Genomic DNA, 20671 nt, shown 5'->3' with positions numbered 1-20671 from the left:
GCACTTGATTTGCATCTTCCCGGCCAGGAGCCATTTTTGAAATTTACAAGCCCGAAGTAACTGCCCGCGTCTACACGCGGCAGTGAAACGGGCATTCGAAATAAAGCCCTAGTTCGAACTACCTGTTAAACCTCATTACAGGAGGAATAACAGGTAGGGCTTTATTTGAACTAGGGCTTTATTTTGAATGCCCGTTTCACTGCCGCATGTAGACGCGGGCGGTTACTTCGGGCTTGTAAATTTCAAAAATGGCTCCCGGCCGGGAAGATGCAAATCAAGTGCGGGATATTTAAATCCCGGGCTTGATTTGCAATTCTGAATGCCTACATTTGCAGCCCTAGTTCGAATTAGGCTGAAAGTGTAGACATATCCTAAGTTATTTCGAAATAATGTTGCTGTGTAGACCTATCCTTGGTGTCCAGGCTGTGAGCCCGAGCAGCCAAACAGCTGAGGTACCTAGAATTACACAGCAGAATCCCTTACTGGTTTTGGCTTGTGGCCTGGATTATGACAGAACCCTGCTTTTTTTGTTTGTTTGTTTGTTTTTGTTTTCTATATGAGAGACAGTAACAACTCCAGCAAACATTCAAGTCTGTCACTTTGTCCCTAAACTTTCTCCAGCAACAGTTCAAGTAATGAGTAAAAAATATTAGGAAACTTGTCCAAAGATACATCAATGCACATTTCAGTGCATTTAACAAATAAACACAGTTTGAATCCCATGTTGTCTAAGTTATCCTCTTCACATTACACATATTTTGTTTCTTTAACTAAGTACTGGTAATTAACATAGGCATTCAGATAATGTATAAGAACAGATGCTTTCATGGGAGCATAAAAATTCACAAGGAACTTATGCAAATTGCTAGCTATGTAATCAATAGCTGTCTACTGAAACAGAATTAGTTCAACATTAGTTATGTTTCTTGTCAATTTTTGTTTAGTGACCTTTTGTGTTGCAGAACTAGGCAACTGAAAATAAAGGGAAATGAGGAAATCCAGGAGTTTCCATTTAGCTAATACTGTACATGTGTTTCTGAGGAGACAAAAAATTACCAGATACAAATGACTGATAGCATATTAAACTTGGTGATTGTATTTCATGTTCTCTGCTCTTTTCCAGCAATATGTTTGGCAATATCAGAATATTTAGACTTTTTTCCTACATAAATATTTTCTTCGTGTATTTAAATAATTAATTGGGACAGGCCTACTGGGGGTTGAGGTAAACTTAAAGAAGGCAGATTTGTGTGACCAAGTGACCTTTTCCTGTCCTACAAGTTCCTATGCTCTCGCTGTGCTTAAAGGGACATTGTCAAAATTGCTAGGCCTTAAAACTTTTAACTTGAACTGACAAGTTGTTCGACATTCTAAATCTTACCTTAAAGATTACAGCAATTGTTTCATTTGTTTTGTTTAAACAATCTTTGCTGAAGGCTTTATAATATATATTTATTCTTTCTGTCTATATAGATAACTATCTTAAAATGCCCAATGTACGTTAGGGCCAATTAAACAAAAAAACGATGTGCTCTTGCTCCTGGGAAAGAAGTTATATGGTAGCCCAAGTTTTCTTTAATTTCTAGAGAATGTGAATCCATAATACAACAAAGTAGTCACTTTATTGGTTTACAATTAGTGTCCACTGTTCTTAGCCTGTTCATACACTTCATCTAGAGTTGGGGATATTCAGGTCTGGAATTAGTTTTAAAAAAAAGGTACAAAAGGTACAGAGTATGAACCAAGTTAGACCCACAGAAGGGCATGTATTTACAGGGCTGTCCTTAGGATTTATGGGGCTCTATGCAGTACTAGTAAACTGGTGCCCCTCTGCTCTATGGCAGCCGGGGGGGGGGGGGGGGGAGGAGACAATGTTTAGAGACATGATTTTATAATCTTCAGCAACACTCTAATGAAATATTTTTAAATCAAATTTTAAGCTAAGGGCCCGTAGACTAGCACATTAAATTCAGAAAATGACAGTATATATCTGAGGTGGGCAAATGCCTGTTAAATGGCTTCATTGCCACTTGAATAGCTCTTTCACAGGTTCAATGTTCTGCTAATAGGTCTGACAGGCTTTTTCGCTTTTATGTTAACTAGAGCCTCTCCTGAGGAAGCAGAGCCACAGAACAGAGATAAAAAGAAGTGGATAAATGGATATTAAGGCCCAGTGATGACCCACATTTTCAGGTGCTATATGCAGCTGCATATTCTGCATATGGGTGAGGACGGCTCTATGGATTTACATTTATTTCATAGTTATATTGTTTCTAGGAATAGTAAAGAATTAGTCTTATTTTATGCCATATATACTAGTGAGCAAATATTCAAGGAGTGTAAGTTTAAACAAAACAATATAAATATGTTTGTAGTCAGAGAGTACCTGTGCCTGCTGCTAGTAAAGTGGGGAGGGGGCAGAGGGAGAGCAGCCAGCTTTAGCAGTGTTAGGCTATGTCTAGACAGCAGCGCTATTTCAGGATACCTGTTAAACTTTAAACACACCTGTTATTTCAAAATATATTTCAAAATAATGGGTGTGCTATTCTGGTGCCCCTGTAACCCTCTTTCTGTGAGGGTTAAGGGACTTGTCAGACTAGCGCTTTATTTCAAAATTTGGCACTGTGTAGACAGCACCAAATTTCAAAATAAGCTCTTTTGAAATTACCTTGAAATAAGCTACTCAATTTGCATAGTGCAAACAGTGTAGCTTATTTCAAGATAAGGGTGCAGTGTAGACGCACCCTTATGGAACATACTCATACACAGAGAGCATGAGCCAAGCAACAGATCTGTGGAGGCATGTGATTCTGTATGTCCCTTCCCCCACATGCATCACCTCTGTTAGTTTTGTAATAGTTTATTATAATAGTTTCTTGTAATAGTTTATACACTCTTTACTATAAGAAGTGTATATGTCAAGAAGTTTATACTGTACAATTATTTCTGTATTTTTCCATTGGTGCAGAAGTAAACTTGGGGGCTGATATAGGATGTATTGGTTTTCGGTGACTGTCCAGATCTGTTCAGTCAAAAGGCTTTTGTCCCTTTTGCAACCTTTTTACCTATTTGAAAATAATTCAGGGGCTCAAGCTGTCTAAATAATACCCTTGTGACATTTTCCCCCATCACAATCTGATGATAGCAGCATTCCAAATCATAATGAGTCAGAAAAACATTTGGGAATCTCCAGGCACCACTGTGCAGTAGCACATGAAGAATATAAAAACAGTTTTTCAATAATGTCAACCAATTACATGTCAATAGAAAATTTGTATGATAAATATGTATCTGTTTTGTTCATGCAGCCAAATAGTTCATAATATCTCAGTACTATAATATATTTTTTGCTTTTGCTGTAAGAAAAAAAGAATGCAAATAAAATCGCCACAGAAATACAACGCATTTATTTTATCTTTTTGAAAAATAAAGTATTCAAAAAATTGAAATGAACTCTAAATCTTATTGTCAGAACTGTTGGAGTCTAGTAGTAAGAAATGTCCCTTATCTCTTATGCTACAAATTAAAAATTAGTTATGCGGCATGCAGCCATAATCCACAAGCCCAGAGAAAAATGAAGTTTGCCTAGGTAGCCTATATCAAATGCTTTTATAACTAAGTGATTTATGAATGTGTATCCACTTTGTTTTAATGTGGCAAATGACATGAGAGACAACTGAAACTTTTTTTGAGGGAAAGTACTTGTACTTTGACTTAGTTTAAGATAGTTATTTCAGAGTGTTGCTATATTTCTTAGCCCCCACTGTCTAGTACCATAAATCTGCATATAATCACTTGTTTCAGAAATCTTTTCTTTACCACCATTTTTAAAGAGGAAAGCGCACTATGAGTCCATGATATGATATTTTCAAAGGTGCTCCAGGCATGTTCTAATTCTAGATTTATATTGGAGCTGCAGTAAAAGAATGTCTGCAAATTGCTTTTGATTTTCCCACGTCACAGTGCTATTCAGGTTAGCTCTGCTGGCTGGATGTCATAAACAGATGCAAAAAGTGCCTTAGCCATTTAGGGTAACAGTTTTCAAAACTCTGTTAATTCAGTACTCGTGCTAATGAACTGTTCTGAAAGGGTATGTCTACATAGCAAGGCTAAAGCCGAAATCGGCTACGCAGCTTGAGCTACGTCAATTGCGTAGCTTAAGTCGAAATAGCTTATTTTGGCTTTTGGCACTGTCTACACAGCAGGAAGTCCGAGGCAGATCACTATTCCTCCGACTTCCCTTACTCCTTGTAAAATGAGGGTTACAGGAGTTGGAGTAAGAAGACCTCCACATCGCCATTATTTCAACATTATGTGTAGACATAGCCAAAATGATCAGGGGGTTGGTTGCTGATCACACAAACCTTGCTAAACCATAGGGCTCTGTGGTGGCAACCCTGTAAATCAGTCAAGACAGTTTCTTGAAGATTGCAATTCAACATAACTAAAACCTATCCCTTTAATCACCTAATGCCTAATCCTACCAAGAGAACCACACCGCAGAAAGCTAAGCTGTTCAGCTGACTTCCGAGGGACTTTGCATAAGTAAGGTATCTCCACACAGGTTTCTCTTTGCAGAATCTGGGTCTTAGGTGTCTTTTAGCTTTTGCTGCTCAAAGGAAATTCCTAATCGAATTAATTGGATCTGAGTGATCAATATTTAGCAAATATTTTATTAGAACAAACATTGCTGTGTTTTGAAATAATATATTTGCCTTTTTTCATTATTCAATTGGCATGTGGATCTGAGTGAATAAATTTAAAATATATTAAAATAATTTATCTGGAATATTTCATTGTTATTTTCCAAGGAAAACATTTGTTTTTTTCATTATTTACCTAATTCTTTGGGAAGTTATTCCTATACCTATTCTGTGGATAAAGTATCTAAAACTGTCAGATTAAAATGCAAAGCAAGAATCCAAATACATAGTAATAAATAAATTGCAATCAAACTAATGTAAACAACAAACAAACAAAAATCACTGATGATATAAAGCAGGCATAAAGGGCTCTATATCCCTGTCTTTTCCTTATGCTCTCCTCCCGCAATCACTAACATTCTAGGCAAGAAGACCCTTTTGTCTTTAACTTAACCCCTTAGGAGTTAGGGATTTCCATAGTCTCAAAATGGTGATGGTTGGTAACATATGTTCTGTGACATATGCTATCGGATAACCTAAAGAGGAAGTAACATACTGAGTTTCTTTCTAGTTCAGAACCAAGAAGACAGATTTCATGCAGCCTCTGTTTTCACACACAGAAAATTTGCGCATTCACTCACTTGAACATACAACTTATGAGCGTACATGGGGTAGTCAGATGCATAATTACGAAGTTTATGTGCATATATGCCTCTTTGCATAGGCAAATTCATATTTTGACATATTATATGAACTCACAAAGCGGGGGAGAGCTGAAAATTGTCTGTGGTGCGTCTACACTGAACCCGGAGCTTGAAATAGCTTATTTTAAAATTTGGCGCTGTCTTCCTTGCACTTATTTCAAAATAAATCGTTGTTCCAAAATGTCCCTTCCTCCACGTGGAATGTAGTTTACAGGGCTGTTGGAATAGTGAACCCGTTCTATTTTGAAATTATGGGCACACTCAAAAGATGCGGAATAGCTATTTTGGTATCCCCAAATAGCGCTGAAATGTAGATGTACCCTTAGTGTTAAAATAATTCTTTTTCTTTGCATCTAGGGGTACATCAACAAGCAACATTATTTCGAAATAAGTAGCGTTATTAGGAAATAACTTAGTCCGTGTCTACACAACAGGCAGTTATTTCAAAATAATGTTAAAATACTGTCAAGTTGGAGGACTTCTTACTCTGACTTTTGTAACCCTCATTGTCCGAGGAGTAAAGGAAGTCGGAGGAAGAGTGCTCTATTTTCAATTAAGTGCTGTGTAGATGCTCCCAATTTCAAAATACGCTATTATGAAATAAGCTATTCAATTGACGTAGCTCAATTTGCATTGCTTATTTCAAGTGAACAACTCTGGTCAAGACTATACCATTTGTCACAACATGACATTACTGCATCTCTGTGCAAGTGATGACACTACACTAATACACTGTCAGTTGACAATGGTTAATTTTTAATAGAGATAACATGATACATCATATTGTATCAAAATGCCAAAATATTGACACAATGTTGCAAATGTAGTCATGATACATTGGTTTGTTGGAAGATAATGTGAGCCCTGGAAGACTGAAGTCATGGTACCCTGTAACAAAATCTGGCAAGCTCAAGATACATAAAATAAAGAAAATAAAAAATTGCACACAGTCTCAGCCAATTTCCAAGATATTAAACTAATCTGCATATTTTTCTGCATCTTAGAGACTATTTTATATAAACCAAATGTTAATTAGCGGAAGGTGGCTTTAAAAAGTATAGTCTGCTTTAAGGTACAATATTTAAATGTATTTGTTTTACACCATAGTACATATAGATGCTAATGCTGTACACAGTCACATTTCACTTATTCTTATATACAAACCTCATCCCCATGAAGCATTGGTGGTTCAGTGGTAGAATTCTCGCCTGCCACGCGGGAGGCCCGGGTTCGATTCCCGGCCAATGCAACATGTATTTTTTGTTTTTGTTTTTTTTGAGCCAGCATAGTATCAACTTTTTAAAAGCCACCACGTCTCCCTGTTTTCACTGCTAGCGCCTTCAGGCTGCTTTTCATTCAAAGACCAAACACCACCAGAAGCTTTTGCTCTGTTATTTTCAGTGTCCCTATTACTTGGCCTATGCCTTTAATGATAAGGACTCAGCATCTGGAGGTTACACCAGCCCGGAGACGCAGGGCCCACCCACTAGGGACCCCTGGAAGCTGTTGGTAAAGTGCAAAAACAACAACAACAAAAAAATCTGCTGGAGATGCCGGGGATTGAACCCGGGACCTCACACATGCGAAGCGCGCGCTCTACCACTGAGCTACATCCCCCAGCTGTCCCAGTAACTCCCGCCAGGCCTATGCATCATTCCTGCTCTCGTACCCACCGGCCCACCTCACGCCGGGCTCAGGTTCGCCCCGCCCCCCCTTGCGCTGGGTCTCGCTCCGCACAGCTCCCCGCGCGCCCGGCACTAGCCGCCAGCCTCACTCAGCGGCCCGGCCCTGCGCGCCTGGCCCCGGGACAGCGATACGGGCCTGGCCGGGGCAGGAGCCTTCTTAGGAGCGGCTGGTGGCCCGCGGGCCCGGGGGCAAAAAAAGTTGGGAGGAGACTTCCCAACTCTGAGTGTGCCCCCCCCCGCGGCCCCGCGCTTCAGTCCACCCCGTCAAACCGGGAGGGGGGGGAGACAGAAATTGTGGTGCGGCCCGTATCGGAGCCCCTCCTCCCCCTGCCTGCCTGAGGCTCTGGGATGAAATGTAGGTGGGCGGGGCGGCGGGTGTCTGTGCGGGCTCTGACCCGGGGAAGGGGCTTGGGGTGCAGGCGCTGGGAGAGAGTTTGGGGGTGAGGTGTCAGCTCTGGGAGGGAATGTGGTTTTGGGAGGGAGCTGGGGTGTTGGCTTGGCACGAGTAATGGGATCAGGAGAGGATTCTGACCTGGAGGAGGGGGTGTAGGGTCTAGGAGGGGGTTGTGACCTGGGGTGCAGGATTTTGGGGTGTGACCTAGGGTAGCAGAAGGTTGGGGGGAGAGAGAGATGCAGACCCCTGCGCATCACTCAAAGCAGCTGGCTCTCTGAACACCCAGCTGCAAGGAAAAGTTACAAGAGCAAAAGTTCCAGAAGATGCATTATGTGAAGCCGAACCCTAATCGCTTAGCATACACCCAAAGTCTCTGTAAAGAAAATGGAAAATTGTTCCGTGCAAGGCCAAGTGTTTGCTTCAAAGCGGGCACTTTACAGCAGGTACCTAGACATCTCTGAGGAGCATTGGGACACACTCAGTCTGGAGGCAGGCATGGTAAGGGTCCTGCCAGGCCAGAGCTTGAGGTGGGTGTGGAGGAAAGGGGCAGGTTGGCTTCCTGCTGTGTGCAGGTTCCACACACATGGCCTTCCGGAGACACTGCTTCTTTTCTTGCTTGCAGGACGAGATGGGGATGTATGTGTGACGCATGCATCCTCATGGAGAGGAGGCTAATACAATGGTCTCCCAACCTTTTTAACCACAAGATCACTGTTTTAATTTAAGTGCAATGTAAGATCTACCTCAAAACAGAATACCTTGTCCCACTTCCTTTCCACCCCTTCTTTAAGGCCATGCCCCCTCCTCTTCTCTGAGGCCTTATCCTGCTCACTTCTTCCCCCATCCTCATTCACTTTCAACAGGAGAGGGTAGGATTTGGGGTGCAGGCTCTGGTTTTGGGCCAAGAAATTTGGAGTGTGGGAGGGGCTCTGGACTTAGCCCAGGATAGGGGTTTGGTGTCCAGAAGGGGTTTCAGAGTGCAAGCTCTAGGAAGGAGTTTGGGTGCAGGGGGGCTCACATCTGGGGCAGGAGATTGGGTATAGGAGGTAGTTCAGGGCTAGGACAGGGGTTCAGGAAGCAGGCTCTGACTTGGCAGGGTTTAACTGAGACGGCTTCTGGATGGTGGAGAAGTGGGGTTAAGGCAGGCTTACTCCTGCCCTGGCCTTGAACCACTCCTGAAAGCAGGTGCCATGTACAACATTGGCTCCATAGCGCCATGTGCTGCTCCTCATCTACAGGCACTGAGCCCACAGCTTCTACTGGCCACGGTTCCCCATTGTTGATCAATGGGAGCTGCAGGAGTGCTGTCTGCAGGCCATGACAGCATGTGGAAACCCCCTGCTCTGCCTTTCTCAGGGGCTGTAGAGACACAGCCGCTTCCAGGAGCAGGGATAATTACTCCAACCACAACAGGTTAGGCATTTTAGAACTCCCAGCTCAAAGAATTAAATATAAGTGTAAGAGAGAAATGAAAATTATGAAATGCACAGACCAGTCAAAAACCAAAACTAACACGTTTGGTAAGCAGTAAAAGAAGTAGCAACAGTTCCTCCCTCTCCCCCCCACATATGTGTTGGGAGATGAGAGTGAAGCACAGTGTGTTTGTAAGAATGACAAACACACACACACTGTGTGAGAGTGACATAGGGTATGTCTACACTACCCTCCTAGTTCGAACTTGGAGGGTAATGTAGGCATACCGCACTTGCAAAGGTACACCTCGTAGTTCGGAATAGGAAGCCTAGTCCGAACTACCTAGTTTGAGCCCCGTGTAGCCGCGCTGCATGGGGTTCGAACCAGCGGGGTTTTAAAAATGGTGGCTCCCCGCTTATGCAAATGAAGCCCGGGAAATTCAAATCCCAGGCTTCATTTGCAAGTGCGGTATGCCTACATTACCCCGCTAGTTCGAACTAGCGGGGTAGTGTAGACATACCCATAGAGTTTGCATTGCCAAGCTCACTCCATCCCCTTCTCTCTGTGTGGAGATAAGGTACGGAAGTGGGGGGAAGAGGGACACCCTGACATCAGTTTCCTGCCTCTTCTCCCTCCCACATCCTGCACAGCAAGCAGAAGGCTCCCAGGGGGATAGCTCCAAGGCAGAGGGCAGGAGCAGTATGATAGTGGGTGGAGGGGCAATTGAAGTGCCAGCGCTTGCTAGATTCCTGGCCAAACCAGTCTGGATCATCTGTCCGAGGATCTACTGATAGATCCTGGTCTACTGGTTGGTGACCACTAGGCTAATAGGTTCCCTTACTCCTCCCTCCATGTTACCATGCAAGATATCAGTCTTCTCCGAATCACACCATGTGATCAGGAGCATATGCTTATTGAATGTGGCCAAAAAACTGGGTCTTTTGCTGCACTGCTTTGTGGTTCCATGGCACCAGAAAATTTACTGGTGGCTTGGCATGGGAAAGCGTCCTACCATGGAGGACAGAATAAGGTTATGTAGGCAGAGAGAGAGTATGCTGCAGCTCACACCCCATTGCCTGAACCCGCTTGTAATTAGACAAAATTTGTGAACTCACTGGAAATTCCCTCCCTGGGGTCATCAATGGACTGGGAGACATCCTGGGGGAGGGGGGGAACCGGCTCCAGCATCATGAGTTCATGGTTCTCAGCCATCTGCAACTGGCTAGTCTACTCCTCCTCTTCATGCCCCTCTGCCACCCCACTCGCCTCATGGCTGACACCATGCATGTCTTGTCCAGACTTGATCACGCTGGGGGATCTGGCCAGGTTCTCCCTCCCCCCACCCCATGGGATTCAGCTGGTCATAGTAGAGGCCATGTGAGGTGCTGTCCCAGAGTGCAGCTCTCCTCCTTTGCTTTATGATATGACTGCCTAAGCTCTTTGATTGTTGGATGTCCCTGGAATAGCCTTTAGCCACCAGGCACGTTGCAGTCCTGCCGTAGGTATCGTCATTCTGAGTTTGGGTCCCTCAAGGATGGGCTGCTGCTACCCTGCTGATACAGAGGCAGCAGCACAGAGCGGCAGGCAACCGGTCCACGAGGGGAGCTGGTTTTTAAACTGGCTCCCCTCATGGACTGACTCCCCCAGTTACCCTGCACTGCTGCCTCTGATACAGAAGCAGCAGTGCGGTATGACAGGAGCCTTCCCTGGGCCGGGAGCACACTGGCTGCTGGCCCTACCCTCAAGGACTATTGAATAGTCGTGTAACTGACAATATTTTGTGCGGTTACATGACTATTCAATTATACAATAGCTAAGGTCCCTAGTCTCTGTATTGGCATAACTTCAACTGTGTAAGGGCAGGAATAGCATTGCTCCTGGTGAAAAGCAGGAGTACAGAAATCAACTTCAGCAGCCCCAAAGGGCAATGTAACAGGCTTGGTAGTATAGATGCATCATTTAGAAAATCCACCATATGGGACTAAGGTTGATGTGAAGTCCTAGTGCAGACCAGGACTCTGTTTCTACACAGATAATATTTCTTGAATCTAAGCAGTCTATCTCATGATAATGTAAACCAGGGCTACTCATGGCCCGCGGGCCACATGTGGCCCGTGGTCCATTTGTTTGTGGCCCACAGTGCGGTTTTATGCAGGGCTCAACACGCGGCACACGGGTGGGAGCCAAAACAAAAAAGTCAATATAATGGTCTTCTGTTGATATGCATTTTAGTAGTTAAATTTCTGGACTGTTATTGCTCATTAAAAGTGCTGTCATACGGGTGGAAATCAGGTAAATATTGCAGTAATATCAGCAGAACTCACTTAAATGGGGCCTGTGTGTTGTGTAGTCTTGCCTTAATCTTTGTATTCATGCCCGTCAGTGTGAAAGAAGCTATTTGCATATATTTGAATATATATTTGTATGTATATGCAACTGTGCTTAAGTTGTGGTCTTTGGCATGTGCTGTAAGTATCATTGTGGCCCCCGGGGCTTCCAAAGTTGAGTAGCCCTGTTGTAAACTATTCTGCCTTCAGTTTGTGTGCATTTATAACAGATGTTAATATAAGGAGTTGTATGTGCACATTGGTGCCAGCACAGACCCCTGAGTTGATGAGGATTCTTTGCCTCTTAATAAAATGTCTATATTCCTCTAGCTAGCATTTGGGGCTTCGAAATTCATATTCTTGTTGAAGGAGCTCTTTTTCCTTCCTAATAAAATAGTGTACAAACAATTTAACATTGTCTTCCACAATGCAAACAGTAACCACCAGCCTTCTAGATATTACTGAATTTGCTTTTGATAATTCATACAAATCATAACATAATTAATTTGACTGTTAATAAAGGACAAAATAATAATAGTGTTAAGCAGCAAGAGCATCAGATCAGTCAAGGGAAGTGAGCAGTCACTTTCGCCCCTTATTCACCTCCTTGTAGTGGTCTGAATAATACATGATAAATACATAGTATCGATGCATACCTTGATTGATTGACAGGGAAACTGAAACTTCCTGTTTTGGGAGACAGATCAAGACACAGTACAGCCATGTCACTGAGGAAAACAGATGCCAATCTAAGTACTAGCAAGTATTTTATTAATGTTCCTTTTGGCTTCCAACATAAGAGGCTATTTGCAGCTTATAATCAAATAAAATCATGTTTGTGATACAGCTCAATTTAAATATCATGCAGAGCATCCCTTAATAAAAGTACAGTGAATTGAATCACTCAAACAAAACACTCCTACTGGACCATACTCAGAAAAATAGATTGATTGATCTATATAATATATTTTGCTTTCCTTATATAACTATAAATCTGTTCAGTACAAAATGCCAGTATTCCCAACTATTGAATGATTTTAAAACTTTAGAAAGCAGAAATCTAACAATGTTGTTCCCGTAACATTACGCAAACCTCCAAACATTGCCACATATGCATTGTTCCAGATAGCCTCACATTAGGCTTGTCCAGATGTCCGGAAATAATCCTGGTTCCAAGAAATACTGTGCAAAACAATTTTTTAATTTTGCTGGATACCACAATGCAATTTAACATTCAGCTTAGTCAACAGCTCTCTCACAGGACTAAATTCACCTCTTGGTATTTGCGTTTCTATGCTGACATCAGGAAAAAAACATTATGGCTACATTTAGACTGGCATGATTTTCCGCAAATGCTTTTAATGGAAAAGCACTTTTTGCGGAAAAGCGTCCGTGCCAATCTAGACGTGCTTTTCTGCAAATAAGCCCCGATTGCCATTTTTGCGATCGGGGCTTTTTTACGCAAAACAAATCTGAGCTGTCTACACTGGCCCTTTTGCGCAAAAGCTTTTGTACGAAAGGACTTTTGCCCGAACGGGAGCAGCACAGTATTTCCGCAAGAAGCACTGATTTCTTACATGAGATCGTCAGTGTTCTTGCGGAAATTCAAGTGGCCAGTGTAGACAGCTGGTAAGTTTTTCCACAAAAGCAATTGCTTTTGTGGAAAAACTTGCCAATCTAGACACAGCCTATATGTATTCTGTTTGGATAGATACTCAGTAAAAGAACTAGGATTAATAGATACTCAGTAAAGGAACTTTTGCCCGAACGGGAGCAGCATAGTATTTCCGCAAGAAGCACTGATTTCAGACAGTAGGAAGTCAGTGTTCTTGTGGAAATTCAAGCAGCTAGTGTAGACAGCTGGAAAGTTTTTCTGCAAAAGCAGTTGCTTTTGCGGAAAAACTTGCCAGTCTAGACACAGCCTATCAGTCTAGGATAAAATAGTTTCTCTGCATTTCTCAATAAGATTAACTCATTCCTGGTACCTCAGAAATGTTGTACTTATTCAAGAAAGGACTTAATTGTCCCTGGTAATATTATCTCCAATGTTGTTCCTATTAAAGCAGGGGTGGGAAACCTCAGGCCCATGTGTTGCATAAATTGCTAGTTTCGTCCCCTGGAGTCTAGTTCAATTTGCCTCAAGAAGAGAGTCACACTTTCAGGCTGGGTCCAACTCTATTTTATTGTTTGCAAACAAGGACGGCCAAGGAGCTCAGTGCTCAAAGCAGGGTCGACCATGAGCATCGCCTGAGCTGAAACTTTTATAGATTTCACATTCCTTCTGGTCAGCGTGTCGCAAAGTGATTGGTCACTGCAAGTTTACTTAGTTCCCTGGCAGAAAGTTTAGCAGCTTCTAAGACATGCGCAATCAGCTAAATGATATGTGCTGTTTCTAGCTTAAGCAATGGAGGGGAAGAAGCACACTTAGTTTTTACTACACATGGACTGCATGCGCTTGATCAGGGTTAGCTGCTGGCGGGCTGCAAGATAGTTTGTTTACTTAGTGTCTGCAGACAAAGAGCCCAGCAGCTCCCAGTTGGCATTGTTCAACATTTCCAGCCAATGGAAGCTGTGGGAAGCAGTGGCCTGGCCTGCAGGTTCCCCACCCTTGTATTAAAGGCTAGCTGCAACCCTTAAAATATGGGTCCCTTAAAATATGGGTTTTCAATGTGATACTCTCAGTGGCTATGGTGAGTTCTAACCACCCTCTTACTTTTAGGATATGAGGGGGAGTCCTAGAACTTTCCTTCTGTTGTAATATGAGAGTCACAGTTTGGAAATTGTTATTATTAGAACTAATGCCCTAAAATATTCCTAAATGCAAAGATTGGACCATATGGAAAGTTTCAATTTCCTCCACTTTACATAAACTCTAATTAGGCGCAGTTCTAAAATCTCTTTGTTCCTTGTAGCAAGGTCTCATTATAGCTTCCTATAATTCAATCTGAAAAGCGTTCAATATCAAATTTATTTAATTCTAAATAAAGGGTATAAAGATCTATAAGATTCAGGAGGTCTTTTCTGAAACCCAGAGGTTAGGGCTTCTACCTGCCATGTGGGAGACTCAGGATATGTCTACACAGCAAGAAAAAACTTGCACATGGTCTGTGCCTGAACTCTGGGACCCTCCCACCCTGAATCCAGACGTCTACATAACATGAAAACATCCGACAGCCCTCCTGAGGCCTGTCAGCCCGAGTCAGCTGGCCCAAGACAGCCACCCATGCTGGTTTTTCTTTGCTGTATAAACATACCCTTACTGTCCTGTCTCTCTGCTCCAGTCACTCTTTCATTATTCATCCACAGTGGACCAGCTTTAAGAGAAGAGCCACACACCAAACTACCTCTAATTCAGTGTATAGCCTGGTCTCCCCCCCTTTCCTTGAGTGGTAGGTAACTATTCAAATTGTTTTTCCTTCACTGCTATAGAAGGGGGCTTGACCCTGGATCTTCTTCAGCCCCTTGAGTAATCTCACCACAGGGCTAAAAATTGTGAGGTGGGCATTCTCTTCTCTGGCTGTTTCAAGTGAGGCAGGCACCAAATTCATTCCCACAGGAAATTAAATGACACAGGTCCTGTTCATGGATCACTAAGCAGAGATAGGTGCTCCCTGCAGCCCAGAGTTAAGTGCCTCAGGCCCAGTCTACTCTACAGGGTTAAGTCGACATAAGCTGCCTTCTCTCAACCTAGCTGTAGAAATGTCTTCAGACTTCACTTAAAATTGGCTCCTGACAATGTAAGTGCTTTTGTATGTCTATTTAGTAACATCACCTCTCCAAGTGATGTAGCATCACAGTCGATGTAATTAATTTGATGAAGTGTCAGTGTGGACACTGTTGCTTACATCAACTATTACTGGCTTTCAGGAGCCATCCCACAGTGCCCAACATTTCCAGTTCCATCAATATAAGCATTCCTGGTGAGGATGCACATTGCCAACACAAGGAGCCAAACATGCACACATTCAAGCAATTTCATAACTGTGGTGATTCTATGCTGATGTAAATTAGGTCAATGTAATTTTCTAGTGTAGACATGGCCTCAGTCTGAGAGGAATGGAGCTTAGTACACAACCTTCTCATCAGCATTTCCCATTGATTAACTTAGGCAGCTCGCTGCTTAGCTTGATGGCTTTATGGATCATCTTCAAAGGTATCTTTTTCAGTCTCCACTAATTATATAGGGACTATCAGTACCTAATTCAGCTTTTTGAATCTCAGGATTTTTACTGTGATTTTCTAGGAGACTAAAAGGCACTGTGCCAGTGTTGCAATGCCAAAATCCCTTTGTGGAGCCCCTCCTACATTCTTTTGAGTTGAAGAATCTATTCTTCCTTTATGTTCTTGTAATGTAAACATTACCAGAAACAAATCATAAATAGTCTCTCGTGATGTTAGAGCCAGTTGAATAGTGACATCACAGATTTGTGAATAAACGAACAATTCAAGTTCATTTGTTTGCATTAGTAAGAGTATGCTATTCATTTATTTTCTTAGATATTCAAATGGGTCATCACAAAATGTTAATTCATCTTTCACATTTCACCAATTTGTACCAAAGTATATTCTTTGGTATTTCCATTCTCTGTGTAAAAAGTTTTCATCCGGGCTCAGAAATAAATTCATATGACCTAGGGGTCTAATTCAAGTAATCCATAGAATCCCAATTATATGCTTGTGATATTAGTCAAATATTTTAAAATACATAATTTATTTACAAAATTTGGGACAAGTTTATGAACAGTTTGCTAAGCCAGGTTTGTTTATCACTCAGGGAACACAGTTGTCAGAGTAAATATTACCATGGAAGATTTTTGAAAGTGCGTAAGCATTTAGAAGCAGAAGTTCCATCAACTTGCAATGGGACTTATGCTCCTAAATCCTTTAAGTGCTTTTGAAAATCTCTCCCGCTGTCCTTTTACATGACTGATTTTTATTACATTCCCTCATTTATTTGGTTTGGATTACTCATCTGAGAGAGGTAGTGGAGCATGCAAAAAGTCTTCATGTAACTCTCATTCATACACTGCATGCCATAAAGACTGACACAGATTCTAGATGTTTAATGTCCCTAACAGGAATAATCTAGTACACCACCTAACATTCAGTTATGTACAAATATGGCATTTACCATCCCATGATGTAGAACAAAGAAAACTAGTGACAAAAATGGAGAGAGAAAAACAGGATTAAAGCTCTGAACAGCAACATTTGTCATGGTTGGAGACAGATGCGTAAATTATAGCCCTGTAGAAATTATTTGACTGACAAATTAATTACACAGAACAATAACGGCTCCTTGAGCCAAATTCAGCCCTGAGGAATCAGGTACAAATCCTAATGACTTATTAAAAGGAATCTTGACTCTACTTCAACTGAATAAAAGTAGAATATTAACATTATTGGATTTGATGTTAAATTGAATGTTTGTTGTAAGACTCAGAAACACAGAGTCTCATGTAGTTATACAGATTTTCACAGATTATGAAACAGAAATTTCCAGACAGTTAAATGACACCGCTTTTTACAGGCCTTTAATTTCTATTATAATCCCACTTGAGAGGCCATGACAGAAGTTGATTTGGAAACAAACACAGCATTCCAATTAGGATAGATCATTAAACAGGACACTTCATATTTGATCGGAGCATACCTGATTAGTGTTTAGTTTTGAAAATGATTTGTTTTGAAAAGCATCTTATTTTATTAATCTTATTCATGCACTTCTTCCTCTCCTGTCTCTTACTGCTCTGTGAAGGCCATTAGAAAGCACATGAGAGAAAGAGAAAAAAAACTTTATTTGCCTTTTATGTACAGGTAGTATGATATTTTTAAGGAAGAAATACAGTGGATTTAACTATTGATCCCGAAATAACTATTTCAAAATAATCTTATTCCCGAAGGAAGGAAGGAGTACAGATTTCAAATAACCAGCCCATATTTCGAAATAACAGGCTTGGTAGTGTGGACACTCCACTTATTATTTCGAAATAACTCCCTAGAGTAGACCAGAGCAAAGGGATTAATTGTATGACTAAGGATTTGGAACATCAGGCTGTTTTTTCCCCCAATATTATGCATGTAAGTATAGATCTATAATTATCACTGAAAAGCACACATGATGAGTTTCCAGATGTTAATACTTATCTGTTACAAGTTGTAGTATATTGGCTATTACTGCAACTATGCAGAGTTATTATTGCTAATAGATGCTTATTTGTCACTTTGATCAAAGAGTTTTGCATGGTCTAGAATATTTTTAAAGTGCTAAAAGCTTGTTTGCTGTAAGCTGGTGCTGTCAAAGCATCTTAGATGTGTAATATGAAACAATAATTAGAAATACTACTTGCTGTTAATTAAGAGTGTGTTAAACAGGATCTTAACACAAACTATAATTATTTAAAGTAAATTCTTTGCAACCCATAATATGACCACACAATGTTTTAAAAATAGGAAGAAAAGTGGTTTCCTTAGAAACTTTAATATAATGATTTGGAATTCCAAGGAGTCAGTGAAATTCAATTGACACATTTTCCAGTCAATGGTAAAACTCCCCTGGATTACATAAAATTAGGATTGGATTTTATATGCACAAAAGGCTGTAGATCAAATTTTACTCTCAGTTACTTTGTCATAAATCCGAAGTGACTTCCCCGACTTCAGTGAAAATGCCCCATATTTCCATAGTACAAGAGAGTAGAATTTCATCCAAGGTAAAGTGAGAAGTAGGCAGTGTCACAGCTCTATAAAGCAGAACAACCCACTTCACCTTAAATCATCTTTTGCAGTATGTCTTAACACCTTCTCTATTCCACCCTTGTATTTAGCTGTGACAGCCTAGAAAGACCTGAGAAAGATTTCTCTGTTGTAAACTTGAAAGCTTGTCTCTTTCACCAGTAGCTGTTACTTCACCCACCTTGTCTTGTAATATCCTGGGACCAACACAACTACAACAACACTGCAAACACCTTTGCAGCTAAATTTTAAAATTTTAAATGTTGAGCTTTTTCACTCCAAAATGGTCTTATTGTCCTTCAGAAATTATTCTGTAAGACCTAGATGCTGTTGTAGTGCAGTTAAGAAATCCAGTCCCTGACCTCTCAGGGCTTCCAGTGTATTGGAAGAAATTTAACCACATCTATGCAGTTTGCATTGACAAAAATGTAGGAAACATTCCCACATTGGTAAGAAGCTTTGAGATATGGTGCTTTTTATCTGTAGATAAGGATTAATTACTACTAATATATACACCTGAAGGTAAAGTTTAGCCATCATGTAGACTTGTAGATAAATCACACTACCTATGATAGGAATTCTGTCATTTATAAAGTGCAATTCTGCTCTGAGGGTTTGATTGTATCAAAATTGCCCCTTGTTACTCAAGAGATGGAGAGCATGGATCAGCATTAACATTGCACTCCTTGTCAGTACTAACCCATCCCAACCCAAATCCCTACTTAGCTGCCACCTAACCCTGTAGACACCTAAGTATTTTACAGTAAGAAATCTCCAGTTGTCCATATTCCTGACTCTGGGCATGCATGCAATTGCCATACTCTAAGCACCCGGGCATCTGTCACCTGCCTAAGCCCCTGAGCAATCCATGAATCACAGGGAAGATAGACACTCCTCTGCCTAATTCACATGCAAGGCCCAATCCGGTAGGCATGCTCAGAGGCCACCTAACTCTACACAAAGCAGGTAGGGGATAGGACAGGTCTCCCTTATAACTCTTTGCCCCAGAGTCAGAACACTCACTGAGCATGTGAGAGAGCTGAAGTTCAGGTTTCCCTTCTGCCTGATGAGAAGGGATTTGAACAGGGCTCTATTAACATGTCAGATGATTACCTTGACTGCTGAGCTGGTGAGTTGTAACCACCGCCTGGGACCTCTGGAGTTTAGTATAAGAGCCTCTCTACAGCTTCACCTATAAAGCCAGCTGGCTCTCAGGCTGTAGAGAGCTCCCATGTTCTTCGCTCTCATGGTATCTTGTCTTAAATGCCACTACATGGGACAGTGAGTGTGGGTTACATTCATTCATCTTTTTCTGTCCCTGTTAATAATTAATTATTCAACTATTGCATGGAAGTGGAACAATTTCAACAGTCGAGACTGAAGGAGAGACAGAGCAGAGTATTCCAAAGCCTAGTCGTTATAGTCTTTAGCTGAAAGGTGGGAGAATCCTGTTCAAGTCCCTTCCGCTCACCAGGAAGTCTTAAACCAGGGGTCTCCAGCTTTGGTATTCTACACACTTAGTGGGTGTGGTTCACTCTCTGACCACTGGTTTACAAGTTGTAAGGAAAGTTCCTTCCTCTCTCTGCGTATTTTCATGAAGTTAGGAGGCCTCTAATCACATTAAGTTGGGTCCTATACATGAGTCAGATAGAGACGCTCACTTGCAGAGATAGGCACCTCTCTGCAGTCTGGATTTAGATAGCTATTTCCATAACAGAGGCAAGGTTTGGAACACATCCATTTTAGGGGAACTCCACCTAGCATGCTGGCTTTGGAGATAGCACTATAAGCCCTGGCCTACAGTAGGACCTTAGTCCACAATAACCTCCTCCTCCCCCAAGTTCAAATTAGTAAGCAGTGTGTCCACACTACCAAGCCTGTTATTTTGGAATAACAGGCCACGGATTTTGAACTCTGTATTCCTGCTTTTCAACAGGAATAATGCTAACTCTAAACTTATGAACCCAAAATAGCATAAATGTGGATGCTCCAATGCTGCTAATTTGAACTAATTGTCCTCCAGGAGGCTTCCCTCAGTTTCCCAGAGTGCTTCCTGGACTCTGAGTCTGAAGTAGCGTGTATACATTAATGGAGCCTGCCTCAGACAAATTTCAATGCTTCCCTGTAATGAGGACAAGCAAGTTCGAATTTGTTAAATCTGGAGTTCTTAAATTGAATTTAGTACTTTCAAAATAATTTCCTAGTGTAGATATGGCCTAAGGGTAAATCTACCCAGAATTTTATGCCTAGGTCTGAGCCTGGATTCAAGCCAACTCCCAGTTGCATTCACACAGTAGTTGTGCTAACCTGGGGCTTGGATCTAGAGTTCCAGGACCCTGCAGGGCTCAAAGGTCTGAGACGAGCTAGAACCTATGTCTGAGGAGCCCTACTGGTTCCTGTGTACACACAATCCCGACTTGACTTTTTTCAAGAGTCTTCCATATGTATCTGACAGCTCCTGGCAGCAGAATAGCAGCTCTTCAGGCAGCCAGCACAGCAGGCTAGAAGTACTATTACTGCCAGGCAGAGCCTGCTCTTTGTTTCTCACTTGAGGGCCAGATCTGAGGGGTTTTCTTTCTCATTTGTGGGCCAGGTCTTTGAGGGTCATGAGGGGAGGATGGCTTTTGCTTCTCACTTGTGTGTGCCGCCCCACTAATTTTCTGTGGGTGAGTGGCCCCTGGACCCAAAAAAAGGTTTCCCACCTGTTCCCTAAGGCAGGCAATCACAACCACCCCTGAGAGCTGGGAACTTTTGTTTAAATCATTTCTCC

The 20671-nt window shown here is 41.8% G+C and overlaps 2 non-coding genes across 2 annotated transcripts; one reads left to right on the top strand and one right to left on the bottom strand.

The window, feature by feature from the left end:
* The first annotated feature begins 6525 nt into the window (after positions 1–6525).
* TRNAG-GCC (transfer RNA glycine (anticodon GCC)) lies at positions 6526–6596 on the top strand. The gene has a single exon. It is a non-coding gene; the product is annotated as a tRNA-Gly (tRNA).
* A 296-nt stretch (positions 6597–6892) lies between these two features.
* TRNAA-CGC (transfer RNA alanine (anticodon CGC)) lies at positions 6893–6964 on the bottom strand. The gene has a single exon. It is a non-coding gene; the product is annotated as a tRNA-Ala (tRNA).
* Between the last annotated feature and the right edge of the window lie 13707 nt (positions 6965–20671).

This window comes from Pelodiscus sinensis, chromosome 7, assembly GCF_049634645.1.
Source record: "Pelodiscus sinensis isolate JC-2024 chromosome 7, ASM4963464v1, whole genome shotgun sequence".
Lineage (NCBI taxonomy): Eukaryota > Metazoa > Chordata > Testudines > Trionychidae > Pelodiscus > Pelodiscus sinensis.
This window is presented reverse-complemented; position numbering and strand designations above follow the sequence as displayed.